At 35.2% G+C, this 24,987-nt stretch overlaps 1 protein-coding gene across 5 annotated transcripts in view; it reads left to right on the plus strand.

Annotated features, from left to right (window-relative positions):
- Nucleotides 1-24,987, plus strand: part of JMJD1C (jumonji domain containing 1C) — a 307,273-nt gene that overhangs the window by 146,953 nt on the left and 135,333 nt on the right. The gene's annotated exons all lie outside the window — the stretch shown is intronic.

Consider the following 24,987-nt stretch of genomic DNA (forward strand, 5'->3'; position numbering starts at 1 on the left):
CCTGATTACTATAAAAATGATAATTTGGTAACGGTTTTAAAAAGACTTCCGAATGTTCTTTGGTTCTCAAAAAGTGTCAGTCAGTTATTATGAATACATTTTCCAAATGAAAATCTAATTTTCACCTGCTTTGCTTAGAATCCTTCAGTGTCTTCTCATCTTAAGAAAAAGACTAAACATCCATTTATAAGACTTTGCGTGATCTTGCCCTTCTAGCCTTATGAACCACCCACACACCCCACCCCCTGTTGCCCCATTGTTCTTCATAGCCCATCCCTGTAATTTTCTTTGAATTCTTAAAAAATACCATATTTTCTCCTGCCTTGGCACATTCTGTTCTCTCAGCTTAGAACACTTTCCCAGTTAATTTATACCTCAAATATTACACGTCACTTCTTCGTGGAAGTCCTCTCTAAACTCATGGTCTAAATTGAGGAAAGTACTTAGTAAATTTTCCTAATTTCATTTATCACAGTTACAATTTTACATATTTTATGTGATTATTTGATGAATGTCAGCCTGCTGGTAGATTGTATACCCCATGGAGGCAGGACCGTGCTTGTTTTTGTTCAGCATTGCAATCCCTCTCCTTCGTCAGTGAAACACTGAATTAGACTTACACTTCATCACACTCTCCTCTTTATTTTTGACTGTTTTATTGCTTTGTCTCTGTGCTGTGTTTCCTCTGACCTGTCTTCTAGTTTATTTACTCTTTTCAGTGGTATTTTATAAGCTTTTATTCATCCATTGCTTTTTCAAAAATTTTCAACAAATCTATTTTCTTATACCTAGAAGTTTTTTTGTTCTTTTCCAATTCTGCTTGCCCTTTTTATAAAAAAATTAAAAATTCTGTTTTCTGTACATATTTCTAAAGTTGTCTTTTATTTCTTTAAACATACATTACTTGTAATTATTCTGTTAACCTGTGTCTGTTAATTCTCACGTCTTAAAGTTTTTCCTGTTTTGCTGTCTCTGCTGGTTCTCAGCCATGCTACCCTGTGTTTAGTTAATTTTTAACTCTCCACTCCCCCTTTCCAGGCGAAGATGGTTGGGGGATTTTTGTGAGAATATTGTTAGGCCTAGAATGAAGGTAGATTTTTCCAGAGAGGATTCGCTATTCAGTCTGCCATATATCTGGGGTGACACCATCATGATGGTCTTAGATCACTTTAAATTCAAAGCTTAAAGTTTTTTGTATTACTAAGGTAATGTGAATGAATCCATGTGAGGGCTGATTTGTGGTTACAACTTCAAAGGAATTTTTAAAAATTGTATTTGCTCACTACCAACCCAGCTTTCTTTGCAGACCCAAGAAAGTGGAAAGAATCGGGTAGGTTTACTCTTATCTCAGGTGTGATTTGTTAGCCCTTTGTGGTTCCAGGTTAGTGTGGGTGAGTCACATACCTCCCACAATGCTATATTCTCTCTATACCTAACTGCTTATGCTTAGCACTTCCAAAAACTACCATACAGTTTAATGTCTCTGTTCTTTTGTTCATGGTTTTTTTGCTAGCCTTCTCTCTGAGCAGACTATGCCTTTTGCATTCTGTTACTGTTTCCCCAAAATCTCTATAAACTTCAGCTCAGGTGTGCCCCCATTCAGCAAATGCTCTCAGGGTAACGGTCTCTATGCAGGTCCTGTTTTTTAATATGACGATTTAGAAGTAAGTGAAATTAATGTTTTCTAGGAATTGCAGACCTAAAGTTAGTGTTGTACTAATTTAATCCATGTTTTCCAATTATTCACATGTAGATTGTAATTGGTCATGAGTTTTAAAATTGTTTGCTCATATAGATCCCTTCAATTCATGTCATGCGTTGGTACTACTTCTACGCTAAACTTATATGACTTTGAAAATGAAAAAAGTTGTTTTAAAAAATTGTTGATATATTTATTAATCATAAGTAAAATGGTAGAATGACTTCCAAGTTAATAGTAAGGTTTTAAAATACATGAAAAACAAACATAAGAAAGCACTTAGTATGTACTTTTCAAAGTTACAGGAAAGATTTAAGTGTTCATTTGTGAAATAACATTGAAACAAGTGGGGAGATCTTTTCAGATAAATAATAAGTAAAAATATTTTTATTCCTTTTGCCTAATTTTATGGGTAGAAATTTTTGACATTACGGGATGCTTAGGATGTAGAAATAATAAGTACTTTTCTCTTTAGTTATAAGCTGGATTGCTTGTAACATTAAGGGTTTTTAAAACCCTAAATTTCTAAATAATATGTTTATTTAGAGACTGTTTACTTACCATCAATTCTTACTGCCTGAAATCTGTGAATTATTCTTTCAGTGAATTTAGGATGTTATTAAATCTATTACCCTTCCCTCATACCTCCCACAATGCTATATTCTCTCTATACCTAACTGCTTATGCTTAGCACTTCCAAAAATACCATACAGTTTGACATCTCTATTCTTTTGTTCATGCTTTTTCCTTACCTATAAAGTCTTTTCACCTATTTCTGCTTATTAAATCCCTACAAATCCAGAGTAACTCATATACTGCCTTCATTTTAAGAATTCCGTTGACTGCAATCAGAGAATCCTCTTTGTAAGTACATATAAGACTTTTATAAAAACATTCAACATTTCTGTGAGTCCTTGCATTCTAGTCATTGCTGTATGTGCTTGCCTTCCCTACTTTTCTTTGAGCACTTTGAGGGTAAGAATTGATGATGCTTTATTTTTATTTTTGATTTCTCTTTCCCCAAGAGATTGCCTTAGAGGTATCTCTATCCCCAAGGTACTAGAGCATAGTATCTTGAACATCATTCACATATAGTATGTGACAACACAAAAACATTATTGATAACTTTTTACTTCATACCAGGCACTTTTAAAAGTATCATCTAATAAAATCTTTACAACATTCTAATCATCTACACTTTGCAGGTGAGGTAACTGAAGCTTATGAGGCAAGCAACTTGTCTGTGGATCTACAGCTTGCGATTGGCAGACCTGGGACTAAAGCATAGGCTATCCCCACCCAAGGTCCTTATATTTAACCTTGTAAACTATTTGTAGAAATGTATCATACTTATGGATTATATAAAGCGTCTTGTTAGTCATGTTGTGAACTCTGGACTAGTCTTAAACAACTAGTACATCTCCATAGTCTCATGGTGTGAGGAGATGACACAAATTCTCATCACTGACGCAAAGCTTTAGCATATGTCTAAAGACGTATTAGCATATGTCTCTTATTCTTTTTTTTTTTTTTTTGCGCTACGCGGGCCTCTCACTGCTGTGGCCTCTCCCGTTGCGGAGCACAGGCTCCGGACGCGCAGGCTCAGCGGCCGTGGCTCACGGGCCCAGCTGCTCTGCGGCATGTGGGATCTTCCCGGACCGGGGCACGAACCCGTGTCCGCTGCATTGGCAGGCGGACTCTCAACCACTGTGCCACCAGGGAAGCCCTAGCATATGTCTCTTGATGAAATACTGAGACTTTTTTTGGTACCTTGATGACACTTGAATGTTTTCTTAACATTATCATTGGTAAGCAGTCTTTGGGTTGCTTTGCTTTAAAAATGGATTATACTTAGTAGGCTTTGGGTCTTAATTTTCTTTTTGATAAACCTTTAAATATTTGTTTTTACTACACTGAGTTCAGGATAAATGCCTTGGGCTCATATTAACAAATACAGTTTTCTTTTGAAAGTTTTTTTTCTTTTTAAACAAAAAGATATAAATTTGAAGGTGACAAGAATCCAGGCTACATTATAGCTTAGAGAATAAAATGTTTTCTGTTTCCATCCCCTGTTTGAATATGCAAACAGAAAAAGGATTGCATGGCACAGTTTCTGGGTTTTTAATGTTCCTAGGACTTTCTTATGCTGCTTTATACCAGGAGGAGTTGAGAAGTGGTTACGTTATTGTCCATTTACCGAATATATTTTCTCTATTCAGTTGTATGTTTTTAGCCCCTCCACCTAAATAGCTACTATGCTGAAAATGGAGGTTCTTGACTTAAATTAGGTAACTTGTTCATTTGCATATTAATTATGGGCAGGTTAAGCCTTAGAGTTGCCATACTTTAAAGAGGCCATTTGGGATCTCACTGAGGTTAATGTTTTACTGGAGATAGGCAAGCAGCCTCAGCTAACTCCCAGTAATTCTCGTTTCTCATTTACAGTTGTGTAAATCATTAACATTTTCTTAATATAGTTTCACATCAGCACTGCTGACAACCTTGAAACCTAAATCTGTGAGTGTGTGTATAACACTTAAATGTAGGACTTTTATTTAGCCTTATATCTGGCATTTTGTCTTTGTTTTTAATTTAAAGGTAATAATAATTTAAAATAACTTAATATCTCATTAGGTGAAAACAAGATATAGGGTTATAAATATAGTCTTATACTATTTTTTTTCAAAATAAGTATAAGATAGGTGAGAAAAATCAATACATATGTTTGTATCTACTTATATGCACTTAAAGGAACTCTACAGTAATCCTGGTTACCTTCATGTATATGTTTCAGATGGGGGTATTTGTTGGGAGTATAGATACAGGAAAGGAGAGAAAAAGGGATGCAATTTCTTCTGAATATTGTCTTATGTATTTTGAGAACCATTGGAATGTATGGTCTATTAAAAAATTTTTTCAATCTGTTTACTCATTGACCTCTATGCCTTTCCATGACTGCAGTTAAGGAAACTCATTTCCTTTGTCTCTGATTGAATGTTCATGTACGAAAAAAAAAAGAATCAGAGATTAGATTGTAAAATGTATCTATATAATATATACTTGTATAAAAATTTGTTTTTCATTTTTTACCTTTATTCCATACTGTGGAATAGTAAAAGTTTGTTGAAAATGGCACCCTTCAGGGGCCAACTTTACTTTTAACGTGAAAATACAGTTGGTATGCCATATCATGTAGGAGCACCTAGATCCAGACATTTTTAAACTCCTTCTTTTCCCCAAAACTGAAGTTCTCATTAGCCAATGAAAATTTTTTTAATACTTTAAAAAATTTATCTACTTTTGTTTGTTTGTTTTGGCTGTGTTGGGTCTTTGTTGCTGCATCCAGGCTTTCTCTAGTTGAGGCGAGTGGGGGCTACTCTTCATCGCGGTATGCAGGCTTCTCACTGCAGGGAATTCACTTGTTGCAGAGCAGTCTCTAGGCACGTGGGCTTCAGTAGTTGTGAAACGTGGGCTCAGTAGTTGTGGCTCGCGGGCTCTGGAGCTCAGGCTCAGTAGTTGTGGTGCACAGCCTTAGTTGCTCTTCAGCATGTGGGAACTTCCCAGACCAGGGCTTGAACTCATGTCCCCTGCATTGGCAGGCGGATTCTTAACCACTGCGCCCCCAGGGAAGCCCTGAATTTTAAACTAGTTTTTAAAATGACATTTTAATTGAGCCAAATTATGGTATGAAGGAGAAAGGGTAATACACTGTGACACTGACTGATACTGTAAGGTAATTTAAAATAGTAGCAAAGTAGGAGGAAATACAAACAGACTATTGTTTATCGTAGGCTAAGTGCCTTCTCTTAATTGATTTTTCTTTTGGCCTTATTTTAGTTGTTTTTCTTCCTTTCCAGCTACTCAGAGAAATTTTATAAGTGGTATCTAATCCTACTTTAAAAATTGCTTTTATTTCCTGATTATAAAAGTTACAAATGTTCATTCCAGGATTTTTGACAGACACAGAGAGTTGTAAGGACTAAAATATAGAAGTCATGCTTAATATTTGGCCAGAAATAACCACTGTTAAGAATTGGATCCACTTTCTTTCAGGCTGCCTGTACTTTTTTTCTGTCTTCTTTATGTAAAACATCAATAGCTTTACTTTTATAAGTGCTTAAGTACAATTTCTGAGAAAATTAGTTTTTGAAAAAACATGCATACAGTAACATTCATTTATTTATCCTCACGTACAGTTCGTGAGTTTTGGTAAATTTATAGGCTCATGTAAGTGCCACCACAATCGGGATACAGAATGGTTCCCTCACGCTCAGAAATTTGTGCTGCCCCTTTGTACTCCTGACCACTGGCAACCACTGAAGTGTTCTTTGTTTATAGTTTTCACACTTTACAGAATGTCATATACTATAAATGTATTCACACCGTATGTAACCTTTTGAGGCTGGCTTCTTTCATTTAGCATAATGCTTGGAGATTCATCCATGCTATTCCATGTATCAGTAGTTTGTTGCTTTTATTAATGAGGAGTATTCCATTGTAACATAGTTTGTTGATGCAGTTACTCATTGAAAGATAAATTCGGTTGTTTCTAGTTTGGGGTGATAATGAATAATGCTCCTAAAAACATACATCTACATGTTTTTGTATTAATATAAACTTTACTTCACTTAGGCAGATACCTAAGAGGAAGACTGCTGGGTCATTATGGTAAGATGGTATTTGATTTCTTAAATAACTGCCAAACTGTTGTCCAGAGTAGCTGAAATGTTTTGAGAGTTCAGTTGCTCTTTATCTTCACTTGATATTGTCGAGTTGGTTTTTGGTTTATTTTAGACATCCTATTAAGTGTGTAATGGTACATCATTGTGGTTTACTTTGTTTTTCCCTTATAGTAATGGGTGTTGAGCTGTATTCATGACCTATTTACTATCTGTTTTCATTAGAGAACTCACTGATCAAATCATTTGCCCATTAAAATTTTTTTTAATATTTGAATTTTGAGAGTTGTTTTTATAAAAACTTTGAATATAAGTCCTTTTTCAGATATGTGATGTGCAAATATTTTCTCCCAGTCTGTAGCAACAGTTTTTTAAAATTGAAGTATAGTTGATTTACAGTGTTGTGTTAGTTTCAGGTGTACAGCAAAGTGATTCAGTTATATTTATGTAAACATATTTTCAGATTATTTTCCATTATAGGTTATTTCAAGATATTGAATATAGTTACCTCTGCAAGTAGAGCAAAGATGTGAAGTGTATATATATTGACAAAATCTTTATTCTTATATGTTATCTAAGTTAAAATTTGAAACTTGTAAATATATATTCCTTTTCTCTACTCCAATCATGAAATCAGCCTAGAATGTATTTTCTTCATTCCTCTACTACCTTCTCATCCTGTGTATGCAAGACTTACTTCTTTTTTTTTAATGCGGTACGTGGGCCTCTCACTGTTGGTGGCCTCTCCCGTTGCGGAGCACAGGCTCCGGACGCGCAGGCTCAGCGGCCATGGCTCACGGGCCCAGCTGCTCCACGGCGTGTGGGATCTTCCCGGACCGGGGCACGAACCCGTGTCCCCTGCATTGGCAGGCGGACTCTCAACTACTGCGCCACCAGGGAAGCCCAAGACTTACTTCTTAATATGTTTAGTTGTCATTTTTTCTAATCATTCTCACTTTTCTTAATTTTATGTTTAATTTTGAGAAAAGATTTAGAGAAAAATATAAGGATAAAGCTGGTACATAGTTCTGCCTACAGTACAAAATTTCCTGAGATATCTATACTTCCTTTAGTGCAATTGGCCTGCTTCACCATATATTTTATATATATATATATATATATATATATATATATATGTATATATATATAAAATAAAAATAGAGTAGGGTTTGGCAAACTTTTTCAGTACAGGGACAGATAATAAATATTTTAGGCTTTGCTGGCCACATGATTTCTGTCACAACTCTAGGCAACATGTAAAGGAATGAAAAGTGATTGTGTTACAATAAAACTTTATTTATAAAAACAGTCCTTGGACATAGATGCTTGGGTCCAGCCCCCAAAGGTTCTAATTTAAGAGATCTGAAATGAGAACTGAGCATCAAGGTAAAAGCTGCACAGGTGACTCTAATGTGGAGTTAGGTTTGAGAACCACTTATTTAAAAGAAACTGTAATACGAAATTAAGTTAAACAGATAACTTGAGAACTTAAAAGTGATAGAAATGTTTCTGTCAATTCAGTTTGATCAAATGTAGTTAAGCCAAATGGACTTTTGGGGGAAATTCAATATAAATTTCAAAGCTCTGTGTCTTTCCTTTAGCCTAATTGGCAGACATGACAGTTTCTTTCTGTGCCTTAAGTCTTGTCTTCTTATTCAGGAAAACACAAAATTACAGCAGGTTTTCATAGGAGCCAGCTAACAGTAGACAGTTGCATTACTGTATCCGACCATCCTTGTTCTAGGTTAATTATCAGACCAAAGCAAAAATTGATTTAAGACTTGGTAGTGACCTTAAATATAAGGTCATAGAAAAATATCTAGGAAGGTCAGAAAATACTGTGTTCCTTGAACTATTTAGTTGGTATTCCATGTAATACAAATGAGCAGACAAACATAATATTTTTCTTTTAAAAAATTTAATATATATTTCCTTTAAAAAATAAAAACACTGATTACATTTGATAATCTGCCTGTGAAATATATGGCAGACCCCAAAATGTCACATGCGCTTATATTAGTTTTTTATTATGCTGAAAATTATCTTCTTTGCTGAAGATAAAACGCTTTTTTGAGAACTGCCTCCTTTTACCTTCAATATCAGAGAACCCTAATGGCTTTCTTTTGTACTGCAGCATCCTACGTAATTCTTTCCCCCAGTCTTCATGATCAGATTTACAATGGACACCTACTGTATATAGTGCTAAACTGTGAATAGCCGGTAAATTTGGAGTAATGTGAGTGGTGCACATGTAAGTTTTAGTTTTTCTCTGGAATGAAGCCTCAGCCATATAAAGAGAAGCAGCAGTGAGAGATGAAGAGAATCGTTACGGTTCTTAACAACTTCCTAGGTATAGGTATAACCTTGTGAGACCCTAATCTCTTTTTGCTCTTTAGATTCTGAGATACCTGTGTAATCTTATAATTATTTTATCCTCAAGCTGTTTTTCTGTTATTTGTAATCAAAAGTACTCTGTATTGTTTACATTTCGAAATTTGTGATATTATAAGCATTTCTGCTATGCAAACACATTACCATTCCCCAAGTGACTAGCCAGATGAAACAAACTGGTTCTTAAGACGCCTGAATCAAATACACAAAAAAGGTCACAATACTTCAAAATGAAGGTGACTGATATTACAGTCTTTTGAGTTCAAAAGATCAAGAGAATTGAATGACTTTAAATTAGCCCAATTTTTTAAGACTCAGATCAGAGTTACCTCCTATCCAGGTTAGGTCAGGTCTCCTTACTTTGTTACCCCAATGGCATTCTTGGCATCTCTTTAATATTGCAGCTGTCTCAGGATATGGAAATTATTTCTATGTTTTCTGTAGTCTCTTTAAAAAATAACCAGTTGTTTATTCAGATTTCACCAGTTTTACATGTGCTCTGTGTATGTGTTATATGCAGTTCCATCACTGTTTAGATTTATGTGACCATCACCACAGTCAAGATACAGAGCAATTGCATCACAAGGATCCCTCAGGCTACCCTTTTGTAGCCATGGCCGCCTCACTCCCCAGCCCCTGACCACCACTAATCTTTTTCCATCTTTATATGTTTATTATTTCAAAAATATTGTATAAATGGAATCATACTGTATCCATCTCAAAGGGATGGGCTTTTTCACTAAGCACAGTTTCTTTAAGTTTCCTTCAAGTTTTTGTGGGCATCAGTAAATTTCTGTTTATGGTTGAGTAACATTTCCAAGGCAAGGATGTACCACAGTTTGTTTAATCATTCACCTGTTGAAGAACATTTGGGTTATTTCCAGTTTTTTGCTATTACAAATAAAGCTGCTGTGAACATTCATCAATAGGTTTTTGTATTAACATTAGTTATCTTTTTTTTGTGGGACAAATGCCTGAAAGTTTATTTTGCTGGGTCATATGGCAAGTACATGTTTAGATGTTTAGTTTTATAAGAAACTGCCATTTTCTTTTCCAGAGTTGGGTATACCAGTTTACATTTTCATCAGTAATGTTTGAATGATCCAGTTTCTCTGTGTCCTTGCCAGCATTTGGGGTCATCACTATTTGTTTATATTAGTCATTTTGGTATGTGTGAAATAATATCTTACTGTGGTTTTAGTCTATATTTCTCTAATGGCTAATGGTGTTGAACATTTCATGTGCCATTTCACTTGCCATCTGTATATCCTCTTTGGTAAAATGCCTGACCATGACTTTTGTCCATTTTGCAGTTGGATTGTGTTTGGTGGGGTTTTTTTGTTTGTTTTGTTGTTAACTGCCATACGATTTTTTTCTTCATTCTTCCACCTGGAAGTGATTGTATATGCTGTGAGATAGTTCTGAAATTTCACTTTCTTTTTTATTTGGGTAGTCAGTTGTCTCAGCAAGGAGTCAGTCCTTTTTCTGTCAGTCTTTAATGCCTGCTTTTGTCATTTGTTTCCATATATGTTTAGCTTATTTGGAGGGTTTCTCTTTTCTACCCTTTTCCCCCCATATTCCTATTCTAGTATCAAGCAGTGTAATTAATAAGGCTTTATTTATTTGAGGTGGTTTTTTTGTTCTTCTTCGGGTTTTTTGGTTTCCTTTTTTAAAATTTTAATTTCCTTTTTTTTTTTTCATGTGTTTTTTACAGTGGCTTTATACTATGACTTGAAATCGGGTGGGGCAAGCCAAGCCAACCATGTTGTTGTTCTTCAGGAGTATAGTGCTACTTCTTATCCTTTTGCTCTCCCATATATATTTATTTGTTTGTTTATTTTTGGCTGCGTTGGGTCTTCATTGCTGTGCGTGGGCTTTCTCTAGTTGCAGTGAGCGGGGGCTTCTCTTCGTTGTGGTGCACAGGCTTCTAATTGCAGTGGCTTCTCTTGTTGCAGAGCGCAGGCTGTAGGTGCACAGGCTTCAGTAGTTGTGGCACACGGGCTCAGTAGTTATGGCTTGCGGGCTCCAGGCACACAGGCTCAGTAGTTGTGGCACACGAGCTTAGTTGTTCCACGGGCATGTGGGATCTTCCTGCACCAGGGATCGAACCTGTGTCCCCTGCGTTGTGGGGGGACAACTGCGTTCGTCCCCCCGAACCTGTGTCCCCAGGCGGATTCTTAACCACTGTGCCACCAGGGAAGTCCCTCCCATATATATTTAGAATCTCGTCAGATGGAGAAGGTAATTTGAATCAACTCTACTATTGAGAGCCACTGGAAAAGCTAAATCACAATTAAAATAAATAATCTTTGAAGACATCAGACAGTCTCCAAAACTGTGAAGAATTATAGGGCTAAAGCTCTGGGGGGAAAAAAACAAAGCTAGTATACTGAGACTGACATTTGGACTTTCTTTTCCCCTAATGGTGTACAGATTCCAGAAAAGGCCACCAAGAGTCTGAGAAGCTAAGCAGTTGTTTTGTCACACTTAATGGACTAGGGAGGTAAAAGTTGCAGTTTGCGACCTCCAAGGAGAGAGCTCTTTGTTTTTATGTTAAAACCTCAAGGGGCTAGACTCTAAATCAGTGTTTCTCAATTTCAGCACTGTTGACACTTTGGATGAGATAATTCTTTGTTGTGGGAAGCTGTCCTGTGCTTTGAAGGGTGTTTAGCCACATCCCTGTTCTGTATTCAGTAGATGTCTGTAACAACCTCTACCCTTATATTCATTGTGATGATTGAAAATGTTTCCATATATTGCCAAATGTCCCCGGTGAACAAAATTACCCCCATTTAAGAAACACTAAATGGTATACCGGAATAGACCAGACTTTATAGGAATTGAAGCCCAGTTTTCAATGTCTCCATCACTGGATTAAGATTATCTGAGATTTACTAGTATCCTTTGCTTTAAGGTGTCTGTTAAAAGCAAACGTTAGTTTACTCCTGAAAAAATAACATTATCAAAAGCCTCAAATTATCGCTTCACTTTCTCACATATAGTACCTGACAAAACCAATTAGAAGATCTATGTACAGCCCAAAAGGGTACAGGGACACCTGATGAAAAACCAAGTAAAACAGTGTATGGTAGAAACAGATGAACAAAGTATCCACATAATGGAATAATTGAGACTCCAACTATAAAACAAATATATATTCAGGAAAATTAAAAACAAAATTGAATCAAGGAGACTTAAGAAATACCACGGTTAGCAGCAGATTAACTGTTAAATTCCACAATAATCACTGTGGATGTTTTTATTACAATTACATAAGTTTAAGAAGTATTAACATCTTTGTTGACATTCCATTTAAGTTTGTAATGTTTTCTGCATGTACGTAGGTATTCTTCAATGTCTTGCAATGATTTAAAAAATTTTTTTAAAATCTGTTTTTCTTGTTTTACTTCATTTATTGGACTGTCATTGAAGTGGTGAATAGATGTGATTGTAGACTTATTTGTCAGCATTAAAGTTCGTCTCTGCTGGTTAAAGAAGTTTTCCTGTTTTGTCCGATTCTTTTTATCATGAATAGATACTGAATTTTGTGGAATATTGCATCTGATGATGATCATGTTTTTCTCTGCCTTTGTACTATATTGAAAAACATTTATAAAGCTTTTTAATGGTAATCATCCCCTAGATTTTTTTAGTTAAACCAAATTAGTTCTGAAGTATTTGTATCTTTTATATATTGCTAACCTTGGATTGCAGATAACTTTTTTTCAGGATTTTTTACAGCTGTATTCCTGAGTGAGATTGGCCTGCGATTTTTTTGTTATACATTGTTTTCTTTTTGTCTGAAGGTTATGCAGAACTTTTAAGATAAGCTATGAGATATTCTCACCTTTTATTCTGGATGGTGTTTTTAAGATTGGAATTGAGTTTCTTGAAAGTGTAGTAGAACTTAACTATAAAGCTTCTTTCAGTCTGGTGTCTTCTTTGGGGGCAGATGATTACCCACTAATTCAATTATTTTTAACATGTGGGAATATGAAGTTTTCATTTTGTCTTTGGTAAGTGGTGTTTCTCTAGAGATGAGTTCATTTTATCTATTTTTAAAATGTGTTTGCTTCCGATTGTTAATAAAATTCTTTTTTCCTTTGAATGTTTATAAGACCTAAAGTCTGTAATAGGCATTTTATTTCAAAATGTTGTTCATGTGACTTCTCCCTCTCCCTCACCAATTTACTTTGTCAGAGGTTTGTCACTGTTATTAGTCTTTCTAAAGAACCAACTTTTGGGCTTTATTTATGCTCTCCATTGTAATTTTTTTCCTCTTTCATTTTGTTTTTAATGTTTTGTTATTTCTTTTCTTTTTTGTAAATATTTATTTGTTTATTTTTGGCTGCATTGGGTCTTCGTTGCTGTGCGCGGGCTTTCTCTAGTTGCGGCGAGCGGGGACTACTCTTCGTTGCAGTGCACGGGCTTCTTACTGTGGTGGCTTCTCTTGTTGTGGAGCACAGGCTCTAGGCGTGCAGGCTTTAGTAGTTGTGGCACGTGGGCTCAGTAGTTGTGGCTTGTGGGCTCTGGAGCACAGGCTCAGTATTGTGGCGCATGGGCTTAGTTGTTCCACGGCATGTGGGATCTTTCCAGACCAGGGCTCGAGCCACTGTCCTGTGCATTGGCAGGCAGATTCTTAACCACTGCGCCACCAAGGAAGTCCCTATTTCTTTCCTTATATGAGTTTATTATTTTCTTTGTTCTTGGATCTTACATTGAATGTTGAGCTTATTGAGTTGTGGTGTTTCTGAAGTTTACTTTAAGTGATGCTTGAATCAATGCCCACACACTTGGTACATATTTTCATTATTAGTATAAAATATTTTTTGAATTCCATTACACTTTTTCTTTGATCCATGAATAAAAATAGAAATGAGTTCTGAAAATTTTTTATCTATGCATTTTTCAGTTAAACTTTTTCTAACTGACTACTAAATTAATTTTATTATGGTCAGAGGGAATGGCCTTTATAATATCGATAAGTACATTGAAATATATTTCAAAACTTGTCGAGGCCTTAGCATATGGTCAGGTTTTATAAGTGTTTTATGTATTCTTGGGGATAAAATGTGTATTTTTATAATTAGGCACAGTATCTTACATACACCCACTAAATCCAGCTCATGAATTCTCCTGTTCTAATCTTTATCCCAACAGGCATTTTATGGTCTATTTGATTCATCAATTTTTAAAAATGATATATTGCAGTCTTGCACTATGATTGTGAATTGATTATCAAGTTCTCCTTGTTTTACTATCAGTTTCTTAAATTAAAATTTGAAGCTAAGGTTATCATTTGAACAAGGTTAGAATTGTTACTGAAGTTATTTCTAACATTTTCAGTTTTCAGTTTTATCTTTTGCCCTCTTTCGAATTGATTTTTTCCCCCTCCTTTTGTTGTTCTTGTTTCATTATTTTTCCTTCTTTTTCGGGCAGTCTGTTTTAGATTTAATTCCACATTTTCCATTGACTATGCCCAGTATTCCTGTTGGTAATTTTCACTTCCTATTTGAAATAATATTCCAGCCAGTTATTCTTTAGAGACTTTTGTGAGGAATATCATCAGCTTTTATTGTTTTACTGTTTCTTTATTTCATCTTATTTTCACAGATTACTGTTTTTAGAATTCTAGGTTGATGATTATTTTTCTATTAGCACATAGGGGATGTCACTCTACTGAACTTAAGGTTGGAGCTAGATGGTTTTTCTTTTTCTTTTTGGATATTTTTATGAACTCCTCTTTAATTTTTCTAAACATTTATTCAGTTTCACTGTGTTGTATTTCAGATTGGATTTTGTTTTATCCATTATGTTTACAATTGGTTGGGCTTTCCACATCTAAGGCTTAGTGTTTTAAGAACACTTACGTTAAATTCTTGGCCATGATCGCGCCACCAGGGAAGCCCTGCCTGTTTTATATATATACTTTTTGCAGTACGCGGGCCTCTCACCGCTGCGGCCTCTCCCACTGTGGAGCACAGGCTTCGGACGTGCAGGTCCAGCGGCCATGGCTCACGGGCCCAGCCGCTCCGTGGCACGCGGGATCCTCCCAGACCGGGGCACGAACCCGTGTCCCCTGCGTCGGCAGGCGGACTCTCAACCACTGCGCCACCAGGGAAGCCCTGTTTTATATTTTGAGTCTTAAAATTATCTTAACTCTTTGCCACTTAAATTCTGATGCTGTGTGTGTCTGTGTCTGTGTGTGTGTGTTGAGATTCACTTATGATGCTTTGTTTTATTATGTTTTTGGGTGTTTTAAAAAAATTAGTAGCTGCTCATTTTTCTTGGATATTTATCTTTGGGAATTCATTGATACTTCTGAATTGAATCAGTATTTGTTTTTTCCAAGTGGGACTTAAATATGAAACCTTAAAGTGTTTGGACCATATATATAGTTCATATAAAGTCATTACAAAATTCTTCATGAACATGGTTGTGATTTAAATTCTTGAAGAAAAACCCCCAAAGGGAGTAATTGAAAGAATACTGAACCTGGGTACAAAACAGTGCAACAATTAGAGCTGATTTTTAACAGAAAACTATGAAGGCTCAAAGGAAATGGGATGAGAGCTTTAATGTACTAAAAGAAAAATATCGCCAGTAAAGAATTGTATATCCAGTGAAAATACCTTCAGAAATGAAGCAAAGTAAATAAATTTCAGATATAGTAAAACAGATCTGCCACTGAGAGAACCAATCAAGTAAAGGCTTTAGGCTGAAGGAAAATGAAAGCAGATAAAAGCAGATAAGTGCAGGAAGGAATGAAGAATGCCACAGGAGTTGTAGGTAAATATATTTTATAAAATACAAATTTTAGGTAAATAAAAATATTAAATATAAGTAAATTCTTAAATATTACATTTTATTTTATTTTATTATTTTTTATTTTTTTGCGGTACGTGGACCTCTCTCTGTTGTGGCCTCTCCTGTTGAGGAGCACAGGCTCTGGACGCGCAGGCTCAGCGGCCATGGCTCACGGGCCTAGCCGCTTCACGGCATGTGGGATCTTCCCGGACCGGGGCAGGAACCCGTGTCTCCTGCATCGGCAGGCGGACTCTCAACCACTGCACCACCAGGGAAGCCCTAAATATTACATTTTAAAAACAGTATTTACTGTGGTCTGTAGAGTTTAAATTACACAAACAAAATATATGATAATGATAGCACAATAGGTAACAGGTTAGGATAATAGAATTAAACTGCTGTAAGTTATATTATTTGTGAAATTATTAAAATTTGCCTATTAAAGTAGGTAATAGTTATTAAGGAATTTTATTGTAATCTTTAGAGTAACCACCAAAATAATTACTTTGAAATGTATAACTAAAAATTGAATAAAGTAGAAAAATGGAATAATAAAATTTGATTAATCCAAAATGCATTTGAAAACAAGTAAAGAAACAGAGCAGATGCAATAAATAAATAACAAATAATCAGATGGTAGACCTAAAGCCATCTATATATACCAGTCATTGCATTAACTTGAAATGGACTAAGTAATTCAATTAAAATTCAGTGATAGGGCTTCCCTGGTGGCGCAGTGGTTGAGAGTCCGCCTGCCGATGCAGGGGACACGGGTTCGTGCCTCGGTCCGGGAAGATCCCACATGCTGCGGAGCGGCTGGGCCCGTGAGCCATGGCCGCTGAGCCTGCACGTCCAGAGCCTGTGCTCCGCAACTGGAGAGGTCACAACAGTGAGAGGACCACGTACCACAAAAAAAAAAAAAAAATTCAGTGATAGGCAGACTAAATAAAAAACAAAACCCAACTATGTGGTGTTTATAAGAGGCATACTCTAAATATAAAAATGTTTGAAAATAATAAAATGGAAAAAGGTAAACTACGCAAAGTCTTCACTAAAATAAAGTTGATTTAACTTTATGGATATTATACAAATACTCAAGAATTATTACTAGAGATTTAGAGAAATATTGTATAATGATAAAATGGTCAATTTAATAAGATACAACAACACTAAATTTGTATGCATTAAGATTAGCTTCAAACCAGTTAATGCAGAATTATAAAAACTGAAAAGATATAGATAGAAATCTATAGTCATTTTAACTTCACTTCCATAAACTGATGGTATAAAGGGACAAAAAAGAGTAATAATATAGTAATTGAAGACCTTTTTAAATTAACTTGACCTACTTAAAATACATAGAATATTCTCTACCCTACTCCCCCAAAATGTAGAATATACATTATTGTCACTTAGGAAGGTAATTCATATGCTGGACCATGAAGCAGCTAGTACAAATTATCTCACAAATCTTATAGAATTAAATTAATACAGAATAAGTTTTATGGTCACAGTGAAATTAAACTAGAAATTGATATAAGAGATGACTGGAAAATCCCCCAAATATTTTAAAATTGAGCGACACATTTTACAGTAATCTCTGGTTCAAATAAGAAATCACAATTTACCTTAGAAAATACTTCGAAGTGAATAAAATGAAAATACATTTCACAAGTGGTAGACAATTAAAGCAATCTTAGGGAGAAATTATAGCTCTCAATATATATATTGGGAAAGAAGGTTGAAAACCATTTTCTGTTGCAAGGTGCTTGAAACACAAACAGCAGATTAATAAGCCCAGTGAATGTAGAATGAAGGATATAATAAAAATAGAAGTCAAACAGGAAACAAATGTACAAAATAAAAAAAATAAAGGCCCCAAATTAGTTGGTGCTAGAGACAATGAAGATATTCAGAAGGCATTAGCAGGCTATTATGTACAACTTAATGACAATGTATTTGAAAATTTAAGTGAAGTGGATAAAATTTCTTTGAAATCAGATATTAATAAAATATATACAAAGTTAAAGTAGAAAATTTGAATTCTCCTTTATGAAGAAATTTAGCCCACAAAACTTTCCATTTGATAATTCAGACCCAGCTGGCTATATCGGTGAATTTTCCTACAGGTTTAAGAAGAAATATCATAAACCCTTACGAGAATGGAAAAACTGGAAAAATCCTTTCCAACTCCTTTTATGAGCCAGCATCACACTGATAACAAAACCTGAGTAGGATGTTATAGGAAAGGAAAATTGCAGACCAATATATGGCATGCACATGGATGCAAAAACCATGAAAAGAACATAGCTAATAGAATCCAGTGATATATTAAAAAATATAATGCAACATGTACAGATGGGTTTATTTCAGGAATTCAGAGCTAGTTTAATATTTGAAAAACTAGTGTAATTAACAAAAGAATGGAGAAGAACTAATCAGTAGAAATAGAAAATTTGTTTCTTAAAACTCAACGCCTGTGTATGATTTATAAAATTTTGCAACTCAGGAATAAAGGGAACTTGCTTATTCTGATAAAGAGTATCTACACAAAATCTTCAGCTGCTAACATATTTAACAGTGAAATAGTGAATGCTTTTTTCACTGACACTGGGAACAAGACAAGAATGTCCAATGTCATCATTTTTTTCAATTTTTTTTTTACTGTACAGGCTGTTAGAGATTATGTGATTGATATGTTCGAAGTTACAATGCTAATGTGAGTAGCACAGTTGGAGATAAAACCAAGGCCTTCTAATTCTCATTGTTCTTGTGATTTTTAAGTCTGCTGTTACATAAAGTGGATTGATATTGTGTAGTATGGTGGGTACTGGTATGCTTATGAGCATTAATAGAAAAACAACTTATTAACATTATAACTTTACATCTTATATATTTGAATTTTCAAAGAAGCCATTATGTGTATTCTTAAGTAAACTCTGTTTTATCATTATTTCAAAGATTACAAGCATTTTTAAATTATAAAATTTACTTTCTTGTAATGTGAAATGACTAAATGGAGAGTTTAAAAGGGGACCTGAAAAAGGTTAAATTCAACTGCCTCATTAAAGAAATTAGGAAACTCTCCTCCTCTTATCTTTCCTGTGCACTCCTCTGCTTTGTTGTTCTTCTTGCATGAGAAAGTTATCATAGGTGTAGGGTAATTATTCTTAGGGATTTAGAACAGGCAAAGAGGGTGCCAAAATCACAGTAGTTAAATATGCCCAGATGCACCTTTCTCTTCGGAACATTAGGGTAGGAGTTTCTCTTAGTAGCTTCTCTTACCCATTGATTTTAAGAATTACTCATTTAAAGCTCCTATACAAATTAGGACATACACATATTAGATTTATATGACTTCTCCCTCCCTCCCTCCCTCCCTTCCGTGGGTGTGGTTGGGGGCTGAAGTATGTTCTTACCAAAGTGCCTCCAGAAAGCAGAGAGGTGTTTGGGGTTTTTGTTTGTTTGTTTGTTGTTTTTTTTTCCCCTCGCCCTAGAGAAATAAACCGAAATAATAGGAGGGATGATACTATGGGCCTGACAGAGAAGTGTAAAATAAGTTACAGTGGAATCACCAGCACCATTGTGCTTGGTGTACTATTCAGACAGACTAAAAGCATATGGTAGGAACTCTGGACCCAACTTCCAAGAGGAAGAAGTTAAGAATGGAAGTATTGGAGTGGTAGCAGAGGATGAGGCCTAATTAGCTGTCCTTTCCCCTTATTCCAGCTTGTTGCAAAAAAGACACATCTTTTCATTTGACCGCTGTATCTTTAGCTATAAATATAACAGTTTTCTCAGACAAACAGACAATAATGGTATTCTCCTATGCTAAAGTAGAAACATAGAGTAGAGAAAATAGTTCATCTTCTTGAAATATGAGGGAACAGGAAAATATGGTGGATAAATTTTATGTGTTTAGAGGTTTTGAATAGCAAGCAGAACTTTAAGCAACTAAATTTAATTTTCTTCTGTGTACCAAATAGGCACCTGTTCATTGTAGATCTTCTTACCAGGGTTCTTTGTTACAGTAATGAAACCAGCTAAGACCAACTAAGACAGTTTTAAGCAGAAAACGCACTTGAATAAAGAACTTAGGCATACAGCGTCCCCAGCAAAACATGAGAACCATTCTTGGAGGCTATGCTAGAATTAGTATAGCATGCAAAATCAAACCACAAGAATTGTTCTGTGTTATACAGAGTCACTATAGCAATACCATTGATGCTTACAGTAGCCATATATCTTGGTTTTCCTTGGTAATTATTAATAGTTCATTTCACTCTCAGAAGTGTCCTGATTTGGACAGTAAATTACATGGGCACGCTTCCGATTTTGCAACATCACTGCCTCTGGAAAGCAGATAAAGATGCTCCTAATACCAGCACACTTTTTAGCGTCGAGTTCACTTGTCCCTTCCTTCTTCCTACTGGCTTCAGATTCAAATTCTGGGACAGATTTGTCTGATGTATAGCACTCAGCTGCTAAGGAGTCTGGAAATGTATCTGCATTTTACAATTTCTGTAAGTGAGAGACTGCCTGGAAGCTAGGGGTTTCCCCAAATATAAGAATTGCGTAAGCTGGGGAGTTAAAAGAATAACAGATATTGAGTGCATTATGTTTTAGTGAGTCTTCCATTTTATTCTTTTCCTTCGGTATATACAGTACCATCCTATTCCTGTCGGGCTGGCTAGATTTATTAGGCAGTCATGAAAGTAATTTATGTAACTGATCAGAGACTAATAATGACAGTATAGACTAGTTTTTTGTTCTTTTACATTTGCTTTTTTCCTTTAAGCAAGGAGACTCTATTGAGATGAAGGAAATACATTTGCCCATTCTCAAATCTTCAGTATGTAAAAAATAACTACTTCAAAAGATAGAGGATTAAGCTTAATAAAAAGATGGGGACTTCCCTGATGGGTGAATTGGTTAAGAATCCACCTGCCAGTGCAGGGGACCCAGGTTCAATCCCTGGTCCGGGCAGATCCCACATGCCATGGAGCAGCTAAGGCTGTGCACTGCAACTACTGAGCCTGCGCTCTAGAGCTCGTGAGCCGCAACTACTGAGCCCGAGTGCCACAACTACTGAAGCCCACTCATCCTAGAGCCTGCATGCTGCAACTACTGGCCTGCGTGCCCCAACTACTGAAGCCCACACACCTAGAGCCCGTACTCTGCAACAAGAGAAGGCACTGCCATGAGAAGCCCACGCACCACAACGAAGAGTAGCCTGCGCTCTCCAGAGCTAGAGAAAGCCTGAGTGCAGGAACAAAGACCCAATGCAGCCAAAAAAATAAATAAATAAAAGTAAATAAATAAAAAGCTGGAAAGTTGAAAGATATTTGACTCTTCAAAATTTTGAAGTTTATGCAGTCCATGTAGCATATGTAGTCAGGCATTGAGCTTCACTAAATGGTGTCACTCCATCTGGGTCTCTCTTGGTGGTACATACTTAAAATTATTTGAATAACCTTTAAAAAAAACAAAAAAGCTTGAAATCCAGATCATATTCAGATCTGTTCTGAAGAGCTCCAGATAAACTCTTCAGAAATAGTATTTCTGTTGTTATCTTTGGTCTTGAATTTTTGCCTTATAGAAAGAACATAAGTTGTGAGCTAACATGGATTTTAGTCTCAGCCATCTTTTATAAACCTTACGAGTTTATAAATGTTTTTGTTTTACTTGTCCCAATTTTAACTTCAAGTTGCTATGAGTAAGTAAGATAATGAATGTGGAGGGTTTTTTGTTTGTTTTATTTTGTTTTTTCAGATTACCAGATACTTTGTAAATGTGAAGTGTTCCCTTAGTCTGCTAATAAGACCTACAGAATGTCACTAAGTGTACCTTCCTTCTGGGAGAATAAGGCACATGTGCCTGGCCCATCTGGTTGTTGTTCCTTATGTGGCTGTGAAGAATGAGGGAATCCACATGAAGACACCTCAGGGAACAGTATTGCCACTATAAGGGGATTGCTATAAAGAGCAATGGTGGATTTATGACTTTACAAAGCATCTTACTGTGAAGCATTTGAAAATTGAGAGGGTTAGGCTTAGAAATTAGCTTTTCCTGGCCAAGATCCTCTTTATTTGCATTCTTCTGTTCTGATATTCTTCTTACGTGGGGTTCTCAAGTTCTCCTAATAACACGATTTGTGTGAAACCAAGGAGCCATGATAACACCTTGAGGATGGCATTGAAACATTTGGTGAGTGCTGAGAACCTTTATAATAGTTGTCCTTTGTATTCTAAACATTTTCAGATTGAATTTTTCATTCTTCTTCTTTTTTACGCGTGCCTTAGATTTTATTAAGGTATCCCAGGAAATAGCTCTTGGGATGGAGATGTGGAAACCAATGGAAAATTAAATAATGTATGATTCGTACTGAAACCTGGGTATGTAGTTTTTAAATTAATATTGCTTTCTTTATTTTATATAGCACATTACACAGGATTTAGTCCTTGACTCTTTATCTCCTTATTTATTAGGATATCCATTTATCCATGAATATATGGATAATTAAAAGAAAGCCTCTTAAAAACCTTGGACATTCTTTCCAGCTTTCTCAAGACCTATTTCCTAGTTTCATAGGCACATTATTCCAAAGCTTGCTCTCTGTCTTCCTAACATGCCTCTACTCTTCTCTCCCCCAGGAAACTTGTTCTTTCCTCCAAATTTCTTATCTGGGAAGAACAATAATTCAGAACTGTTAAATTCCTAGGTGAGGTTTGAAATATAACCAAATTAAACATAACTAAGATTTAAAAATTTTAGAGACATATGTACAATAGCATAGTATGTTACCAGATCTTAAAAATGAAGTTGAAAGCCATAATACAGCACCCTGTAACTTGGTAAGTACGTAGTTACATAAACCCGGATGCCTAGATTTTATTTCACCCTTCTATGATTAATAAATATGTTAAGATGGTTTCTGATATTTCTGTTGGAATTCTTTTAAAAAACAAGTGTGATGGTTCAAATTGCATATCACAGTGAAAATGCCAGCTTTTAAGAAGAATTGTAATTGGAATCCAGTTTCCTTTTAATTGAATATTAAGTGGAATATTTAGCTTTATACAGAACAAAGATCCTTCTTGCATTGCATTGTTCCCACTCGAGATTATCACCTCTTTTGAATACTGTATCCAGGTTGGTTATGTTACAGATTTTATTATCAAGGTCGAAGCTACCTAGAATGACAGTTTCTGATATCAACATTCGGAGGCACTTTGTCAGACTGCTGTGTCTGACCTTATCCCCTGTGAGGTAGTGTCTCCATTTTTCTAGGTCAGTTCTTTTTTGTGAAGGAGTGGAACTTCCTAGCTAGGGAACAAGATTTAAAAACCAAAAAAATCACAATTTAAAATAAAATTGCCTGAAGATACTCTTAGCATATGTAATTTTAGATTTTATTAACCTGTGTTCATTACTGTTTTAATTCAAAGAACATAAGATTAGTACAACTTGATTTATTAAAGTGAAGGCCAAGTTAGATGTATTTTACTAAATATAAGATGAATAGTCTCAATTTAAGAAAAACAACAACTTGTTTGAACACAAATTTATATCAGGAAGGAATAGCAAAGACCATGTTGTGTTTCTCCTTTATTGATCAAAACTTTTGATGCCAATAAACCAGATTTAATAGTACTGGAAAAGTAGTACATGCCAAAGGGTAATAGAATATGTCTATTACCTTTGGGTCAGCATTTAATGTATTCTGTGACAGTAGTCTTGTATGAGTACAGTCTTTTGAAGGTTATTTAAGGGTGCCATGAGTCATTTAAGTTCCTTCTTTGCATTTTATCAGTACACAAAATAGTCTCTGCTTTTAATACATTTTATTTCTTTAGTTGTCTTGAGAAACAGCTTTGTGATTTTATTTTGGCGTTTGGCTTTAGGAAACCGTCTATCCTTATAAATTAATTCTGTTGAAAAAAGTCAAGTAGTTAAATATCCAAAATTGAACTGAAAATCACGTCAAGGTGAAGTGATCCTTGTACTTCATTTGCAGGGATTGGAAAAAAATCTCTTAAGACAAAATAGCAAGTGTTCAAACGAAGAGATTGTTAAAAGGCATTCCTCATTTTTGTAGCAGGATAATTGTGTGGTTAATGCTTTTAGGTTTTGCCTCATAATTGTCAGTGGATCATAACTGGATAGGAAAGATTTGCAGGGCAGTCAGTGAACTCACCACAGGATGGTAGTAGCATTTTTACTCAGATTTTTCCTTTGGGAGAAATTTCTAGTAGCAATATTTTACCTTCCTCATATGCAAGAACGGGAGTATGCGTGTTGTGTCTTACCTTTAAAAAATCTGATTCCTTATTTTTAAAAATTCATACCTTTTAAGGTCAATAGTTTTTCATCATTTATAGATAGAAAATATTAAGAATCCTAAATCTTGTGGAATACAATTAAAATATAACATGTTTCTACATATTGTCTATTTAAATTTCTTAAATATAACCAAAATCAATGCCTCAGAGCATTTAGCAAAGTTAAAGTACATAAACTGTATTAAACATTTTGATACAATTTTATTTATTAGACATTTATTAGATTGTGTTAGATGCTAATAAGCACTGTTATGCACTTGGAATAGAAAGATGCAAAGATATTTATCAATGTTCTCAAGAAATATACAGTCTAGGAGGGAAAACATTTAGTTTTAAATGAAAATTATTCCCATATTTATGCATTTATATATATGTATGTTGACTTTCAGTTCTGTAAACAAAATTATATCTAATATGAATCAGCTATGACATTAAGCCCTCACTGATAAAACTTTGGAAATAAGGCCAACACTTCACATGTGTCCACAAATATAATATTATTTAAGTCATCTACGAAAATGTCTGTATATCTGTTTGTTATAACATTGGGCCAGAATCTTTTTTTCCTAAAAATGTTTTGCTTTTCTTTTGGCTGTGCTGCGTGGCTTATGGAATCTTAGTTCCCCAACCAGGGATTGAACCCGGGCCCTTGGCAGTGAAAGTGCAGAATCCTAACCACTGGATTGCCAAGGAATTCCTGGAATATTTTGTTTTTTTCATTATGAAAAATTTCAAATATACACAAAATCGAGAGTTACCAACTTACTGCCAATTTTTTTACTAGTACCCTCAAATTGTTCTGTTTGTTGATGTTTGCCTAGATATCTCAGCATTTTAAACTTTCTCTGATTAAATTTATATGCAGTGATTACTCAATACAAAATACAACTCTGAAAATCTGTATTCTTCCTAAAATTCTTTATTTTTCTCTGAAGCAGTTACTACCACTTGACATGTTTGTTTCTTGCCATTTCCTCTCCACACATACACCCATACATATTAGGACTGTGCTCTCCATAGGTAGGGATTTTGTTAATACTGTTGTATCTGCTTTGCCAATACCAGTGCC

This window comes from Globicephala melas, chromosome 16 (assembly GCF_963455315.2).
Source record: "Globicephala melas chromosome 16, mGloMel1.2, whole genome shotgun sequence".
NCBI lineage: Eukaryota > Metazoa > Chordata > Mammalia > Artiodactyla > Delphinidae > Globicephala > Globicephala melas.